Source organism: Limulus polyphemus, unplaced genomic scaffold (genome assembly GCF_000517525.1).
Source record: "Limulus polyphemus unplaced genomic scaffold, Limulus_polyphemus-2.1.2 Scaffold769, whole genome shotgun sequence".
Taxonomy (NCBI): Eukaryota; Metazoa; Arthropoda; class Merostomata; order Xiphosura; family Limulidae; genus Limulus; species Limulus polyphemus.
Window position 1 is genome coordinate 31844 of NW_013666379.1, and position 6742 is coordinate 38585.

Here is a 6742-nt window from a genome sequence, read left to right on the forward strand (position 1 = left end):
AATGTTGAAACCTTCAACATGATCACAAAGTTGGTAGATTTGTGAATGTAAAGTTATTTACCGGTTTGTTTTCTATATGATCAAAAGAGTGTAATCGATGAATAAAAAAGTCTGTAATCAGATCAAAATTATTTGTCACTGGAAAAACAACACCAAACAAGATTGAAAATGAGATCCCAGAAACTTTTGTTATGTACAAGAACAGTTAAAGCGCTTGACAAAATAAGACTTACCCGTGCTTCAAAAAATAAAACAAAAATTTTGCACATTGAGACCTTGCTCTCACAACTTGACGCCCCCAGTGGCACAGCGGTATGTCTGCGGACTTACAACGCTAGAATCTGGGTTTCGATACCCGTGGTGGGCAGAGCACAGATAGCCCATTGTGTAGCTTTGTGTTTAATTACAAACAAACAAATAAACACAACTTGACACTCTGTTATTCGAAACTATCATTGTAATATCCTTAAAAAGAATGAACAACTTTGGATCTGTACAGAAGTTAGTTAAATAAGATTTAACAATGCTTAATAAGTAGAATTGAGTAGCATTAAGGCTTTGTTTTAACAAATGGCGATCTATAATGTAAAAATTATTATTGTTATATTGTTGAGAAGAGTAGACCAGCGGAATATGAGCTCAGAGGCTTGTGCGCAGTAAGGAGTCGTTTGTTTAGTACTAACAGAAATACCAAACTCTCCAAGGCTTTGCCAGGCTACTGCCTGACTCCGTAACTACCGAACAGAGCATGACGGGTAGACTACTTACTATGACCTCTGTTATTTGAATTTAATAAAGAGTGTCAACAAACTTACACTGTTTGAAAGTAATCATATTCACTTGTCAAGAAACTTATTATTGCAGAATTATTTTTCTTACCATTCAGTATTATCACAAGAAGTTATTTAGATTATTCAGTATGATAATGTCTATTTCTTAGCTAATAATATGACCAAAATTCATTGTTAAGTATTAATAGAATTGGACAAAATACCGATTGGACACGAAGAGTTGGGCAAACCTTTTCTCTCCAAGTTCATGGCTTAGTTTTTAGTTCTATAACTTAAGATCCAATATAACAATAATTACGATAAAGAAAATTGGATAATTATCTTAATTTCTAAGGTTATTCTTTCTTTGCTTTCTCTTTACCTTAAAAATATTAAACCTGCAGATTTTTAATAGTTGTATTAATTTTCAGGGCTATTCTTTCGTTGTCCGGTCTTTACCTTAACAATATTCAATCTGTAGATATTGTTTTGTTGTCCGCTCTCGACCTTAACAATATTAAATTCGAAGATACTGAATGATTGTCCTAATTATCAAGGCTATTGTTTCGTTGTCCGTTTTTTACTTTAAAAATATTAAATTTGTAGATATCGAATGATTGTGTTAGTTTTCGAGAGTATTTATTCGTTATTAATAGTATTAGATCTGTAGATCTTGAATGGTTGTCTTAAGTTTCAAGACTGTTGCATTGTTGCTCGTTCTTTACCTGAAGATGTTAAATTTGAAGATTAAGTGAACTACAGTTAAGACTAGTTCAGTTCCAATCGAAATACTTCTCATTATACTCAATTGTTCCAAGAACCGAGAGAAGAAAAGATACATACTTTTTCCAGCTTCCAGACATTAAAAAGAGAAGTTGATTTTTTACTATTTTTTTTCACTTAGACGTGAACCATATATTTTGCTGATAACAAGGAAACTGGGATTTTGTCCGGGGTCGCGCATGCGCATGTTTCTATCGATTAGTGATGTCACACTTATCGACTAAAGAGGCTATGGGACCTGGAGAGCATAAAAGCGCTGTTCGTCATCTACAAATTTTATATGCTGACGATCATCGCTAAAGGAGTCTCCATGAATTAAAGTTGTGCTGAAAGGTATTCTGCGGTAAGTGACTTTATTTTTTTAATTAGTAGTAATATCTCAACATCTTCAGTCTTGAGACGACTTATTCTTAGCTATTCCTACCTGTCTTGGTTCTCCTTTTACTACAGTTGCTTCCCGTGTATTTGAATCCTTTAGATGAACGCAGAGTATGAACTGTAAATATAGACATTATATGTAAAACGGCAGATCTTATACATTTCTAACGGTAGATCAATTTATTAAAAAACGTAAACTGTTATTTATAATGAGTGGGATATTTTGTACTAAAACTATAATGTATATATATTATAAAATATCACGCATAACAGCTTGTCATAACCACAAAGAAACAACAACAAAAACTGGTTAAACGAAAATTAGCTAGTTAAATAATAGTTATGGATAAATAGTTAGTTAAGTTGCTAGATTTATAACGAATTCGAGCAAACCACCTGTAGATTTTAAGAGCGAAAAATATGCGCAGAAGTATCAACAATTTCCTGAGGAGCGAGAGCCAAGACTGTAAAATATCAATTTATTGTACGCACATGTGTAGTGATAAGAAGGGATAAAACTATACAGGGACATATAAGATATATCAGTTATATGCAGATATTTAAAAATAATCAAGGATCTGTGAGATGCATCAGTTATATTCAGGGATAAAAATTACTCAGGGTTGTATAAAATGTATCACTTGCATGTAGGGACAAAAAATAATCAGGGACATGTAAGATGTTTCATTTACACCCAAAGATATGAAGAAATGTGGGACATGTAAAATATATTAGTTACGTGCAAGAATAGAAAATAATCAAGGGAATGTAAGGCGTATTAGTTACACGCAGGGATAAAAAGTTAGCAGGGACATACAAGATGTACGTACAGAGATTTAGAAAGTAATCAGGGACATATAGAATGTAACCAATTCTCTGCAGGGATAGAAAATAACCATGGACCTTTAAGATGTGTAACTTTCATCCAAGGATATTAATATGAGCCGTGTAAGATGTAGCAATCATATCTAGAGATAAAAGGTAATCAGAAATATATAAGATGTATCAGTTATTATCAGATATTTAAAAAGTAATTGGGGACATAAAAAACAATCAGGGACATGTAAGGTGTAACAGTCACATTCAGAGATAAAAAATAATCACAGACATATAAGATGCATCAGTTATATACAGACATTAAGAAAGAGTAATTTGGGATATGTAGGATGTGGCCAATTCTATGTAGAGTTTTAAATGCATAATCATTAATAAGTAGGATGTGTTATGCATATATTTAAAAGTGTCATTAAATACAAGTAGGATATGATGAATTATATGCAGAGATTTAAAAGAGTAATTGAACATATTTAGGATGTGCTCAGTTATAAGCAGATATTTAAAAGAGTAGTTAAACAAAAGTAAGATATATTTAGTTATATGCCGAGATTTAAAAGAGTAATTAAACAAACGTAAGATATGTTTAGTTATATGCAGAGATTTAAAAGAGTAATTAAGAAGACGTAAAATATCTTTAGTTATATGTAGAGATTTAGAATAGTAATCAGGAACACGTAGGATATGTCTAGGATGTATTTGATTACACATAGGTGTTTGAATGAATAATTAGGAACAAGATAATGTGAATAGTTATGATATATGATTGTTCAGAAATACCAAGAAACATGTTTACATAAAGGGTGATAAATAAGTTGGCTATATTCAACTATATAAAATGATTTATATGAATTATAACAACAAGTAGAGTATATCTATGCATAAATATTTATGTGAACAATGAGCGGGAGATTATGCCAGTTTGCTGATGAGAATTTATTGAGGTAAAAATATGTACTATCCAGATAGATATGTAAATACACATATAATTTAACATTTTTTAGAAAGTATAAGAGAATAGATAAAGCATAAAGAAATGGGTTTAGTCAATTTGTATATATATATCGAAGCTTGATGAAATTTGTTACGTAGCATTACTTGTTGAGAAATTGGTCTTCCATTGCCTCGATTCCAAAGATGAAAAATACGCAATCGTTCATTGAAGATGGCTTTTATAAGATCAGTTTTCTCTTCTTTGTTCTTTAGTATTGTGAAATTGAAGAATTCTCGAAGCTTGATGAAATTTGTTACGTAGCATTACTTGTTGAGAAATTGGTCTTCCATTGCCTCGATTCCAAAGATGAAAAATACGCAATCGTTCATTGAAGATGGTTTTTATTAGATCAGTTTTCACTTCTTTGTTCTTTAGTATTGTGAAATCGAAGAATTCTCGAAGCTTGATTAAATTTGTTACGTAGCATTGCTTGTAGAGGAATTGATCTTCCATTGCCTCGATTCCAAAGCTATTCGATTGTTTCGTCCTTCGAATTCAAACACCAGTTAGTACTATCACATCGAATAAACATTGTAATTTGTTAGAATCCAAATACTCCATGTTTTTTTCGTTTCGGTATTTCCTCCGCGCTTCTCTTCTTAATGAGTAGATGGAATGTAGATAATGCTATGTCAACATTTCTTCTTGTGTATCCAGTTGAAGTCGATGTTTCTTTGTCAAGTCGATGTTTTAGTGTATGGAAGTGAGTTTTTTATTTTTGAAAATAACTAAAGATTTGTTTGTTTGTTTGTTTTTGAAATTTCGCGCAAAGCTACACGAGGGCTATCTGCGCTAACCGTCCCTAATTTAGCAGTGTAAGACTAGAGGGAAGGCAGCTAGTCATCACCACCCACCGCCAACTCTTGGGCTACTCTTTTACCAACGAATAGTGGGATTGACGGCTGAAAGGGCGAGCATGTTTGGTGGTATGCGGATTCGAACCCGCGACCCTCAGATTGTGAGTAGAGCGTCTTATCCACCTGGCCATGCCGGGCCCAATAACTAAAGAACTAAAGCTTTATAATAGTGAGTATTATTGTGTAATAACCATCTGCTGATGATGTCCTGTCTTGGTGTTGAAAATCACTTCATATTTTTATTTTTTTAGAGAAAAATCTCACAATTCTTGATTGGTATTATTACAAAGTTCATTTCAAGTCTCACCTTCATCTGAGTTTGTTATTACTAAGATACGGATAAACTTTCACTACCCGATGTCATAAAGTCATCACAGTTAAGCTATCTGAGTTTGTTATTACTAAGATACGGATAAACTTTCACTACCCGATGTCATAAAGTCATCACAGTTAAGCTATCTGAGTTTGTCATTACTAAGATACGGATAAACTTTCACTACCCGATGTCATAAAGTCATCACAGTTAAGCTCATTGTTAACTTTAGAATCGTCAATAATATGTTTAATCACAATACCTTTGGCCCTGGATCTCGTTTTACTCACTACAAAGAAATTATTAGGTAAGACATCCAGAAGAAAGACGAAACCGGAGCAGATTTTACTGTAGAAATGCCAATTTTTTATGTACGTGAAAGATGGTTCAAAATGATGCAAAAAGTTACTTCATATTTCATCATATTGAATATACGTTTATGTTATTTTTGCCATTTACAATACTCACTGTAAAGAAATGACCAAGAATGTTAGTCGAAATCACTCATTTTCTATGTTAAGTCTACCAAGGTGTCAGCGGTAAGTTTACAAACTTAAACGCTAAAATCTGGGGTTCGAATCCTTGCGGTGGACAAAGTGCAAATAGCTTATTGTGTAGCTTTGAGCTAAACAACAGCAAATGCTTTGTAAAATATATAGGGGTCTACATAGACACCAGCAGTAATTATTTGATTAATTGGGTTTAACTGCAATATCGGTGGTGTTTTCTATATTTTTGTGTGTGGCTCATAGGTTATTAGGCACCCTGTAACCAATAAAAGTCATGGACCCACAATCAACTGAATGTATAAATACTACAAAAAAAAAGAAGAAAAAAAAAGCGTGTTTAGAAAGCCAGAGGAAGTACATGGACTCCGTAGATAATTCCAGAGTTCATGAAAGCCAGTGCCAGTCTTAAACATAAATTAACAACTATTTGGTGCCTTGTAGTGGTGAGTTGAAAATAACATTTAAACTATTTTCACCTCTCGCAAAAAGTGGAACAATATACACAGCGTGGTCACAAGTAAATAGACACCACCTTTTCAGAAAAAAATGAAATTTTTCAGTCATATTCACATGAATTGATATATTTATAATTTAATTAATATCTAGTAGATCTTCCATTCGCTTCGTGGAGTTCGTTGATCCTTTGGGGCATCGTGAGAATCATCTCGTCAATTTTAGATTGTGGGATTTTCGCCCCACTCTTGCTTCAAAACTTGGAGTAGATCGCTCTTCGAAGTTGGTTTTTTTGGTTGTTTCTTGACTTGCCGGTCGATTATGGCCCAGAGGTTTTCGATGGGGTTCATGTCAGGAGACTGTCTCGGCCAGGGCAACTTCTGAATACCATTTTCTTCCTGCCCCTTTTGGGTGTTTCTAGCAGTGTGACACGGTGCTCCATCTTCCAGGAACAACGTTGTGTTCTTGTCCACGAAACCCGAGGAATAAAGTGGCAAGAGTTATTCCTCCAATATTTCGACATATTTCGCAAAATTTATATTGTCAACGCACTCTACTAAGCTCGATCTCCCACCAACTCAAACAGCTTCCCAAACCATCACGCTGAAACCACCATGCTTCACAGTTGGCTGCAATCTGTTGAGCCGAAACTCTTGGTGAGGCATTATCCAGACCCATATCCTTCCACTGTCCGAAAATTGAGCGAATCATGATTCGTCTGAGAACAATACGGTCTTCCAAAAGTCCAAAGGCTTGGTCATCATATCACTTGCCCACTTCTTTCGTCTGCCTACGTTGGCAGGTCTTAATAAGGGCTTCCGTATAGCTGCTCTGCAACGATAACTCAATCT

The 6742-nt window shown here is 34.1% G+C and overlaps 1 protein-coding gene across 3 annotated transcripts in view; it reads left to right on the forward strand.

The window, feature by feature from the left end:
• The first annotated feature begins 1794 nt into the window (after positions 1 to 1794).
• Positions 1795 to 6742, forward strand: part of LOC106460437 — a 39211-nt gene continuing 34263 nt past the window's right edge. For all 3 annotated transcript variants that reach the window (XM_013920132.2, XM_022387150.1, XM_022387151.1), the window contains exon 1: positions 1795 to 1896. The gene's annotated coding sequence lies outside the window, so the exon portion shown is untranslated. The remainder of the gene's footprint in view (positions 1897 to 6742) is intronic.